This window comes from Lithobates pipiens, unplaced genomic scaffold, assembly GCF_037356315.1.
Source record: "Lithobates pipiens isolate NorthernLeopardFrog02 unplaced genomic scaffold, aLitPip1_a1.2 Scaffold_28, whole genome shotgun sequence".
In the NCBI taxonomy this organism is placed as follows: domain Eukaryota; kingdom Metazoa; phylum Chordata; class Amphibia; order Anura; family Ranidae; genus Lithobates; species Lithobates pipiens.
In genome coordinates this window covers 214,857,120-214,869,617 of record NW_027507789.1, presented here as the reverse complement: position 1 = coordinate 214,869,617, position 12,498 = coordinate 214,857,120, and positions in this window count along the sequence as shown.

Below are 12,498 nucleotides of genomic sequence, written 5' to 3'. Positions count from 1 at the left end.
CAACCACAAAATTCTCATTGCTTGCAGGTATGGGTGAACATATTATCTTTTCTAATGATACTCGTGTCTAGCGGGCAATAATTAGGTCCGAGCACTGTCACATGACAGTAGGGGTGAGGCCAATGCCCCCCACTAGACTAGCCAACCTCAGTTATTTTACTGTGGTTGGGGTGGCGGAAGCAATGACAAGGGAGTGCTTTGAAAGGTTGAGTATAAGGTGGCTGGAGAGCAGTTGTACACAGACCCTGTCACATTGCCCTTTGAGGGTGTATCCACGTAGCCAAACTTTTTTTAAAACAAGCTATGAAGAAACACTTACCGTTCAGAAGATCCTTCTGCATCCACCTTCTCTGGCTGTAGTTTGGGATGGCTTGGCCTTTGTGTGGCTACTGTTGATATGATCCTGCAGGCATTACAACTCTTATCATCAGCATAGTCTGTTTAGTTGGAAGGGGGATCTGACAACAAAACAGGGCTGGCCAATCACTGGATCAGGTATCCAAAGCTCACCAATAAATTTCCTACTGTTACCGGTTTTTAGCATACTTTAGTCAGTACGAATGGAAACACATGAGCTTTGCGACCCAAAAAACGTCCTCTTGGTTTCTTAATAATTTCAGACTGTCTCAAAGTTTATACAGTCATGTCCCTCAATAGAACGGTGCAGCCATTCATATTAGAAAAAGCATAACTATGCATTTTGAACTCTTGAACTATGGATTTTATTGGTTCCCTGTTCTGTACACATTTTATTCTTTCCAGTTTTTATTACGTTGAGGCAACCAAACCAAAAGTCCACATTTGGAATAGTAATGTTCCCTATTAAGGCAGTTGATTGAAGAGGATGTTTGAAACTGAGGTTTCCAAGTGAATCAAGCTGCATTGTGAGTAACTGCTGCATGAAGTCATCATGGACACAAAAGACAAGACCAAGGAAATATATATTTCCTCTCAGCGTGGAGCCGACTTTCTGTTTTGAAGGCAGTCCTCCTTTAAAATTGGTGTTACTGAGCTTCATAGTCTTTCGATGTCGTTATAAGTGTTTGTACCCAGTCTCAGTGTGTGCATTTGATCCCTATGAGTCTTGGTTAGGTTGCTGGCTTTTGTTGATGCTGAAAGCTGTGAACAAGGTTTGCACTGAGCCTGGGAAGGGACAATTTTCATGCTTGGCCATTTGGCTCGAATCTTGATGTGTTGTTCAATTTTCCTCTTAAGTCTTCAGGCAGGTTTCTTGTTTTCTATGAAGGAGTAAAATTGAAGCCACATGAAGACGGTGTTCCAAAACAAAGGCCTGCTGGGCATGTATATACTAGGAGGTATCTATTTTTGAGGGGGGGGGGGGGTAGCAATGTAAATGACAATAAACACTTTCCACATAAAAAGAAAGTTTTATCAGTCATTGAAATGATCGTGCTTTACCATGGCTCTCTCTACATGTAAGCCTATAAGTCTAGTTAGGTTAAAAAACAGATTTTACAAGTTACAGTTAACCTCCTGCCGACCACTCACAGTAAATATACTGCGAGCGAGTGGCAGGCTCGGAAACGTACATGTATGTTGCTGGTGTTCTGTTAAAATAGCCATGTCATCCAGATCCAATTACGTCACTTCTGGTTACTGTAAAGCATCAGTAATTGGAGATTTAGACGGAGTTGCTGTTTTGACACCTTGGAGGCGGCCATCTTGTTGGTTACTATCGGGCGGACTAACAATGTCCGCTCATTATATTGTGTACCGGAGTGTACACACTTGATGGTGTTGTAACAGCAGCTCGTCTAAATCTCCAATTGCTGATGATTTACAGTAACCGGAAGTTACGCGAGAGGAGATCTCGATTAATTGGCTATTTTGACAGAACACCGGCTTGCATCTGGGATAGGGGTGCACATGCGTGTGCCACAATGCCGACCTGTGCTGTGTCCAATGGCAGCAAATTTCAGTCACTGAATTTGGCTGAAACCTGACGATTGGCTGTGTCCAATCACACACACAGAGTTGTGCGTTTACAAACATACAATGGGTGGCTGAGAGCATTGGCATAACGTGCCCCAGTCCCACGATACATTAGTACAAAACCAACAGGGTTGCACAAAGGGACTGTGACACACTCAAAAAAGGTAAAATAAAAAAAAAAAAATAAAAGTAGACATGTAGCAGCCACAACCTTTGCTGTGTGGCCTTGAATTGTTGGGCTTACCGATTACCTTCTCCTGGCCTGCTCCTCCACGTCTAGGGGTTCCCAGGGTTTTTCCCAACGACTTGTACACTGACACAGATGAAGTCCTTTCAAAAGGGTTTATTTTGCAGTAGAACTTTCACAATACAGTCTCTTAGGGACACAGAGGGCACGAGTGAAGAACTCAGGCACCTTGAACTGCAGGTTTAACACAGTCTCTATTTCCACCCAGACAGTAGCCACTCACAGCTGGGTACTTCAAGGCTGAACAGATCTCTTGCCAGAGATCATGGCAGTCAGCACGTTGACTCAAATACGTGAACAATCAATTGAGAGTATACAGGAACCTTTTTCCAACCATACCTGGAACGTTTCCCGCTTCCTTTGTGGTACTGGAAAAGTGTGAATTTGTCGATGTCCTTTTCAACTCAGTAACCAGGCACTTCTCAGGATGCCACTTGCCGGCCCCCCTTCGAAGAGTCCTCCCCCGGTCACTTCCACAAGCTGTGGTGTCCCTCCAAATCGAGAGCACACCCGGACACTTTTAATCCTCCCTCAGTTACAGTGCCTCGGACCAGCCGGTTCCGAGACTCAGGAACGGACGGATCCCTACCCCAGACCAAGCAGGTCTATCAGGGGCCACTGACAAGAACATGTTGCGGGATGTTTAACAGCCCGTGACCGGGACCCCTCGCGGGGCTACCCCGGTCCTGGAACCAGAACAGACCACACAAGTCTTACGAATAACTCCGGAACCCTGAACACGTGACCCACACCTGTTTAAGTACCCCCCTCCCAGACTCCTCAGCGGGCCCCCGGCACTCCCGCTGATTGGCTTTGAGAGGGCCGATACCAAAACATCCAACCAGACTTGGTTCTAGCCGGTCATGTGCACCTCACCATCCACATGACGAGGCAGAACTTCTAAACACAGCCTGGCCAGACTGGTGTTAGGCCTACCTACAATAATTAATCCTCAGAACCTTTATTGTCCTGAGGTCAAAAACTAAATTTACAATGCGTGTGACATTTGATCCCAAATGTCATCCGCTACAGACATTTAAAAAAAATGTACAGTAGGCAAAGAGATAATTCATAATTAAACATGCATAAAGCTATAATCTTCACATGGACCATTACATTAATTTTTTGGCATCACAGATAATATGATAGCAAACAAGCACTTGCATAGATCTCTTGACAGTTTGTATGGCTGTATTCGCAGCGCACAGATATCGCATGTGATCTGCACAGCAATGCAGTGCGAATCACATGTAAAGTCTGTGTTTGCACCAGTCGGAACCCAGCCTAAATCTCCCCCTCCATATCATTAATGGATCTTGTGTCAGCATACAAGGGTTGTGAAGGCCTTTCAGTTAAATATTTGGGTACCTAAAGATATGTCCTCACTGAAAATACACCTAGTTTCCCTTTAATGCGAAGAGAAAGATTCCGTTTTTATAAACATGATACGCGTCACTGGCATTAACATGTGCCCCAAGTTACTAAGCAACTGGTGACTATCATGCAGCCAAGCATAATTCTCCATGTGAATTCATTTTCAACATGAAATTAGTATGTGTCACCTTCCCAACGCTAATATCTGTATTACGGTTCCTTTATGTTCTCCGGAGTGTAAGGCTGCCTATATGCTGGCCAACAAAAAAGCCATGTGCCTAGTATCTGCACAACTTGCTACAGTCAGGCAGTGTAGAGGGGTGGTAACAAGCATTTTTTTTCCTCTCATTAAGGTAATAAGAATTACTTTTTGTCCAAAAGCCCATGGTTTCCTTCTCTGTGTAATAAACAATACAATAACCCACTCTCCTAGATTCCATTCACTGTGAACGGAGTGACAAGACGTCCACCTGGAGAAAGTGATGAGCAGTCAATCACAGCCACTGTGCAACACATCTAAGCAGGAAGCGCAGTCTGCACATGTAATGTTTAAATATGGCTTCCTTCATTCATGCACTTGTAGCGCTACTCCCGCAGGAGCCGCTGGTGCATGGGATCCCCCACCCTGCACAGCCAGGCACACCGCATTTTACACAACACACAGAGTCAGGAAACAGTCCGAGCAGCTTTTGTTTTGCTTTATTTAGGGGATTAAACTTGGATGGGGAATATGGGATGTCCACTTGATCAGTGTAGTAAAGTCTTCAGGGACAACTATATACATTCAGTATATACACTCCTCTGCCTCCTGCACAAACTTGCTTGCAGATCTACTCCTTCTCCAGCACAACTCTTGTTTGTGGAACTACAACACCCAGGACCAGCTGGCACTGTTTGAATAGTCACTCTAGCTCAAGACTCAGTTAGACTAGTAGCAAATGCCCTTTACAGGCAGGGCCTGCAAGCCCCTTTGGTGTAGAAAAATTCTAGTGCTCAGCTGTCTTATCTGTGGCTACTGCTCCCAGTACCACCACTTTGGGCACTGCCAGCCCGCCTGGCTGCAACTACCCCTTTCTCCAGGCCCGTTCCACCACAGGCCTCCTGACTGGCTGCAGGGATTCTATAGTAAATGTAGCCTGCTGGCCCCTCCCATGTCTCTGCTCAGATTATGTACAGCACAGTGATGATATCACGGCTACTTTTACAAGGTTATTACTGGATCTGCAAAAGTATCTTGGGTTCACAAAATAAATGTATATCCTTCATAGTGCTTTACAGCTCACTCCAAGCAGAGAGACTGGGCTCTCACCAAGAGCCTCTGGTTTTGTACTAGAGATTGGGACCCAGGACTCCTGGTTCCCAGTCACCAAATGGCTGTGATAGCCTCTGATCGGCTATCACAACTATCAGTCATTGCATAACTCCCAACATTTTGAGATGGGAATGAGGGACATCTACTAGCAAATGTCCCCTGCCACACCCCCTTTAAAAAGAAGAAATAACCCCCAAAAAAAGGTTAATTAAATCCACAAGTGCTTTTTTCTACCACTACTATTGCTTTATATTGGCTTTTAAAATGTACAAATGCAGCAATTTAGAAATTAGATGAAAGATTTAGCTCTGGGAAACACTTTTTGATGGATAAAAAGTGCATTTTATATACAACTATATAGATCAGACCAAAATGAGGGACAAATAAGGAGGAATGAGGGACACTGCTCCAAATCAGGGACAGTCCCTCGAAATCAGGGACAGTTGGGAGGTATGGTCATTGTAAAGCCCATCCATGTTTTTTTTTTTTTTATCCTCTTCTGAATCTTTTTCTCCTTGCAAGAGAGAAAGATGTAGACAAACAAAAGTATGTAAAAAAAATATATATATATAAATATATATATATATATATATATATATATATATATTTTTTTTTTTTAAACTGTAAATATATAGAAAAAAGTAGTTTGATCTAGGTCCATGGCAGAGTTAGAGTTAGGGATCAATGTAAGGGTCAAAGATCAAGGTTAAAAGGTCGAGGTCAGTATATTTTGGGTAGGATTTTTTTTTTTTTTAAATTAGTAGCGGTGTCAGTTAGTGTCAGTGTGGTAAGACAAAATAAAAGCAAAATGCTCACTATTGTTTCTGGGCTGTACTACGGGTACAAACAACGAATTACATACACATATGTGGCACTGCTGCAATTGTCAGGAGCAGAATTGATTTTGAGTTGTTCTTTGGTGGCAAGTTATGGTAACAGCAAGAAAAATACAGCTATTTTTTTATTTTATTTTAAACAAACCTTTTATTTTTTAGGCCATTTAAAAATAAAATCAGGAGATAGCTATTACCATTTACCACCAAAAGAAACCTCAATTTGTCCTGAAAAAACCAAGGTATAATCCCCCCTGGATGCACAATCGAGTTGCAACGATATGTACAGTTTTACTAACACACATCAAATTTGCAGAATAATGTTCAGGCATTTGCTTTACCCTCCGTCACTAAGGGGTTAAGAAAAGGCCACTCTGCATAGGTTTCAGTGCGCACTGCGCTGATTGTATTGGCATGGTCATAGGAGATTCATCCTTGTCTCTAATCTTCAGCTGTAACGTTGCATTGGGCTGGGCACTTTTAGAACGATTCAGAAGTCACTTTCCCATCTTGCATCTAAAGACTCGGGGGAAGTGACTGCAGACATTTTCGAAAGCCATAGACTGAAAATTTCCCAGTATCTCTGGTACACTGGCTTATTTCTCAGCCTGTAAGTTTCTCGAAAATACATTTAACCTTTAAAAATAGGAAGTTGGTGTGAAGGTCTTGCATAGATTTTTTTCAGGGCAAAATAGATGCCAGAAAAGGGAAACAGAAAATTCACGGCTTCTGACAGTCCATAGCAGTAATGCAATATTTAATGCACACTGGAATGCAACATAAGTCAGAGCTGCATCTGATTGCAGAAACCAGGCATTATAAAAATACATTGAAATGCTGTAAATATTACAGAATGCCCTCTCCTTTTTTTTGTACTCCTGCTCAAAAATGTAATACATCATTTGAAAGACTTATTAAAAATAATAAAATGTCAAGGACTTATAATACAGACCTGGTATTGAATACAGTCTCAGAGCAATATATTTATTGGACAGTGCGCTACTGAGAAAGTAAAAGCATTTTGCAGAGTAACATATTATCAGAGATGTTCTTTATGAAAGAGCCAAATTCTCAGTGGCTGAAATCACAAAATTTAAGAACCAGAACACACATTGATCTACATTCTTTGCCAAGGGAGAAAAACTTATGAGGCAAGCCAGTATCTTGCTTATTAATATAGTTCTGACACATTCCGCAGTCCTGTACAGAGAACACCAAGACAGTCACATTAGTCTTTGCCCCAAAGGAGCTTACACTTTAATGCCCCCCCCCCCCCCATTACATGCTAATATTATTATACTTTTATATAGCTCTGACATATAACACAGTGCCGTACACTGAGTGAGTCACATCAGTCTCTGCACCAGAGGAGCTTCTCCACCAGGTGGTGCTGTTCTGCAGGGTGCTGTTGGCTCATTCTGCTTTGGTCTCAGCTAAGAGAAGCAGCAAGCTTGTGGCCTCTCCTGCAGGCTTTTCCCCAGCCATCATGGACTGGGATGGAGAAGACGAAGGTGGAGGCTCTCCAGAGGCACTGAGGCCTACATAATGTGCTCAAGCTGCATTGGATCCTGGGCTTGTCCGTATGCAAGGGGAGTCTTTACCAGCCTTTCAGGATAGAGTGGTGAGTAGACTTTGCCGTATTACTAAGGAGGAAGAGAAGCTTGATGTCCTGAAAGCAGATTTCAGGAAAAATAAATCCCTTCTTAGTAAGTCTGGAAGCAGTAAGATGGATGAATCCAAGCTGAAGTCTCTGGAGGAGGCATTGAAAAAGAAGAAGGAGAAGTTGGTCGCCTGTCTGAAGCAAAGCAGTGGTATGTTCAAGGAGAAGTATGAGAATGAGGAGAGCTTCCAACAGATGAAGGAGAGTGCCTATGCCAGTACCAGCCAGAGGGTGGATACCACAGCAAGGTGACAGTATGGATGGGGGGTAAGGAAGTGGCTTCACACAGTGGCCCTAGTACTACCCCTATCTCAGGATCTGTCGTGTCTGAGTCAGTATCTGCCCCCCTCCCTCCCCATCAGCCTGGGTCATCTCAGGAGGAGGTTTAGGAAAATGGCAGATTGCTGCAGGCCATTAAAGAAATTGAATCTCCCTTGCACTGACTCATCATATGAAGACCTTGGTAAAGGAGTGCTTGCTGAAAATCTCTCTTTCCTGAGATTGCTGCTACAAAGAAAGAGATTGCACCTGACAACAAATCCTTGCAATTGCCAACTGTGTGTATCCAGACAGAGAAGCTTCTGCTGGCTGTGAGAAGGAGTCCAACATAGACACTAAGACTGCAGAGCAGGAATACTCCATGAACAATGAAACTGCAAAGCAGGAGGGCCGTATGAACACTGAAACAGCTGGCGTTTTTTCTAAGCAGAAGACTTTACTTGACAACGGGACTGCTAGTAACTGTGGTACTTCTGGGAGTAGAGTGAACGGGACTGCTGTGCTATAGGGGAGGAGGGAGGATCGGGTGGTGGGTAATTTTATCAAGCCTGATTTCAGAGGTGTCTATGCAGCCAGTTAATATTGCTATGCAGCCAGTTAATGTGTCATCTGTCCCAGTTAGGAACTATGCTAAAGCTGTGTCAGGACAAAGTCATTCTACTGCTGGAAGGGAGCCAGTTGCGGGACTTTCACCTAAGGCACCTTCTTCCATTAAACGCAGGGATGTAGTACAGCTCAGGTGGGAAGGAGGAGGTTTTCCAGCTATCAGAAGGGTGGTTGGGGATAGCATCCTAGCCACGAGATTTAAGGCAGAGTATATATATGTGCTCATCAGTTCGGCAGGTTCCTATGAATATAATTTGTCATTAATGCGTTTAGAATCACTGGATCTATTTTGGGAGCGGTATGAGCATGTATATAGGGGCCAGCCAGACTGCAAGGGGCTTGTCATCAAGGTAATCTCATGACAGCCCTTGATAAATAATGTGACTATCCTGACAAGGAATAAGTCTATACCCCCCCCCCCCCCCCGAGGATTTATGGGTCCGGTTGAGGTGGTTTGGTGAAACTTTGTGCCCGCTAAAAAAAGATTATGATTGATAGAGGAATCCGGACAGGTGGGTGGTCGGTGTCAATGAGGTTAAGAGTGTGTGATAATGTGGTCAAGCATTTGCCCTCCTCAGCCTTTATTGGTAGAAGTAGGATTACTGTCTTCTACCCTGGTCAACCTAAGCTGTACAATAAATGTGGAGCCAAGGGAAATTTCTAATTTTCCTGTCCAGAACAGACGTGTTCTTTGTGTCAGGAACTGAGGTATCTTGCAAGGGACTGTAACATATTTAAATGCAACTTGTGTTATAAGGTTGGTCACCCTTATAGCCAGTGCCCTGAGGCTTTGCACAATCAGCCTGAGTTAGTGGAGGAATTCTTCCATCTGAATAGGTAAGAGTCTGGGTTGGCTGAGGTTGTGTCAGGGCATCCTAGGGTCTCTGTCCCATCAGAATCTGTGTCTGTGAGGCTGGCTGTGGTGTCAATGTCCCCTAAGTCTGTGTTTCCCCAGCCAGTGTCAGAAAGTGTGGTTGTCAAATCTTTTTGTACACCTATTGTTTCTCCTAAAGTAGTGGAGAGTGCTGAACCAGCGTGTATGGTTGTACCAACCCCTCTTCCTCAGCGTGGCAGAAGTGCAGCTGGAGGTCAGCAGACACCAAAGGGTGGAGTGGGTGATGGATTGGATGATGGTGGGGGGGGGGTGGGAAGGGAATGAGAGCAATTTGTGCAAAATGCAAGGTGAATGATGTGGGGAGAGGGGCTAATGGGGGGGGGGGGGTAGAATCGGTGAGGATGGAGGTATCAAATAGGTTTCAGTTGTTTTGGGTGAAGGGTGAGGGTTCTTCTACTTAGAAAATCTGTGACTTCTATGGAGGAGGAATCGCAGAGAATATTAAAACGTGTAGTGTCTCCGAGTAGCAAGGGGTATGAGCAAGCTAAGAAGCATGCATCTAAAGCATCCTGATGGCAGTTAAATCTCAAAATGTTTCTTAGCCTGGATTGTGTTTATATTGAGGTTAGGGGTTTGTAGTCTTTTTTGTTGTTAATAAAATATGTTTCTTTCTATGTTATTTTGGCAGAAAGCTGTTTTCTTTACTTGCTGATGTAAATGTGCTTGTTTTTGTTTAGTTATTATATTATTATTGTTTAGTTATTTTTTATGTTTTTATTAATGAGCTGTGTGTTTGTATTATTTTTTAATAAACAAAATTTTATACTCTAATGTCCCCTCGCAGTCTAACACTATTATTATTATACATTTATATAGCTCTGACATATACCGCAGTGCTGTACAAAGAACGCTGAGCCAGTCACATCAGTTTCTGTACCAGAGGAGCTTACACTCTAATGTTCCCACCATAGTCGAATACTCTGATTATTATAGCTGTTTATAGCTCTGACATACAGGTCCTTCTCAAAAAATTAGCATATTGTGATAAAGTTCATTATTTTCTGTAATGTACTGATAAACATTAGACTTTCATATATTTTAGATTCATTACACACAACTGAAGTAGTTCAAGCCTTTTCTTGTTTTAATATTGATGATTTTGGCATACAGCTCCTGAAAACCCAAAAATCCTATCTCAAAAAATTAGCATATTTCATCCGACCAATAAAAGAAAAGTGTTTTTAATACAAAAAAAGTCAACCTTCTAATAATTATGTTCCGTTATGCACTCAATACTTGGTCGGGAATCCTTTTGCAGAAATGACTGCTTCAATGCGGCGTGGCATGGAGGCAACCAGCCTGTGGCACTGCTGAGGTGTTATGGAGGCCCAGGATGCTTCGATAGCGGCCTTAAGCTCATCCAGAGTGTTGGGTCTTGCGTCTCTCAACTTTCTCTTCCCAATATCCCACAGATTCTCTATGGGGTTCAGGTCAGGAGAGTTGGCAGGCCAATTGAGCACAGTAATACCATGGTCAGTAAACCATTTACCAGTGGTTTTGGCACTGTGAGCAGGTGCCAGGTCGTGCTGAAAAATGAAATCTTCATCTCCATAAAGCTTTTCAGCAGATGGAAGCATGAAGTGCTCCAAAATCTCCTGATAGCTAGCTGCATTGACCCTGCCCTTGATAAAACACAGAGGACCAACACTAGCAGCTGACATGGCACCCCAGACCATCACTGACTGTGGGTACTTGACACTGGACCTCAGGCATTTTGGCATTTCCCTCTCCCCAGTCTTCCTCCAGACTCTGGCACCTTGATTTCCGAATGACATGCAAAATTTGCTTTCATCCGAAAAAGTACTTTGGACCACTGAGCAACAGTCCAGTGCTGCTTCTCTGTAGCCCAGGTCAGGCGCTTCTGCCGCTGTTTCTGGTTCAAAAGTGGCTTGACCTGGGGAATGCGGCACCTGTAGCCCATTTCCTGCACACGCCTGTTCACGGTGGCTCTGGATGTTTCTACTCCAGACTCAGTCCACTGCTTCCGCAGGTCCTCCAAGGTCTGAAATCGGTCCTTCTCCACAATCTTCTTCAGGGTCCGGTCACCTCTTCTCAATGTGCAGCGTTTTCTGCCACACTTTTTCCTTCCCACAGACTTCCCACTGAGGTGCCTTGATACAGCACTCTGGGAACAGCCTATTCGTTCAGAAATTTCTTTCTGTGTCTTACCCTCTTGCTTGAGGGTGTCAATGATGGCCTTCTGGACAGCAGTCAGGTCGGCAGTCTTACCCATGATTGCGGTTTTGAGTAATGAACCAGGCTGGGAGTTTTTAAAAGCCTCAGGAATCTTTTGCAGGTGTTTAGAGTTAATTAGTTGATTCAGATGATTAGGTTAATAGCTTGTTTAGAGAACCTTTTCATGATATGCTAATTTTTTGAGATAGGAATTTTGGGTTTTCATGAGCTGTATGCCAAAATCATCAATATTAAAACAAGAAAAGGCTTGAACTACTTCAGTTGTGTGTAATGAATCTAAAATATATGAAAGTCTAATGTTTATCAGTACATTACAGAAAATAATGAACTTTATCACAATATGCTAATTTTTTGAGAAGGACCTGTATACCGCAGTGCTGTAAAGAGAGCACTGAATCAGTCACATCAAACTCTGCACCACAGGAACTTAGGCTGGATTCACACCTATGCATTTTTAGTGCTTTTTGCATTTTTGCAGATTTGCACTACAGTCCATTTACCATAGTTTCCTATGGAACACATTCTGTTGTGCAAATCTGCAAAATGCAAAAAGCACTGAAACTGCATAGGTATGAATACAGCCTTACAGTCGAATGTCCCACCACAGCCAAACAGGTACACTCTAGGGTCATTTTTTGATGAAAGCCCATCAGGGGTGTAATATCATTAAAGGAGGGACTGCAGATAATCATTCTGGGATTTTGTATAAAGCCCCACACACTATCAGATTTTCTGCTGCGTTTTTCCTTCAGATTTACCAAAACCATGTAGTAGAATGGCCTGCCTGATTGCATACACATTGAAACTGCTAAGGTTTGAACTCATATTATATGGTTTTGGTAAATCTGAAGGAAAAAAACTCAACAGAAAATCTGATAGTGTGTATGGGGCTTTATAGTTATATCTTAGATCTTACTTTAGATGCATAAGGTGCTTAACAGAGGTCTTCCTTATTAAGAGTATAGTATACTTTTTTGTCATGGTTGATTGCTAAATATACAGTATATACACATGTGTTTTACCCTGAGTTGCTTTTCTGTTTCCCATGATATTTGTATTCTAAATGAACTTTTCCGTGGCCTCTTTGCTCCTTGTAAATTCTCTTTGCACTCAATGATTACATTAGTAGAAAATATATCTGTG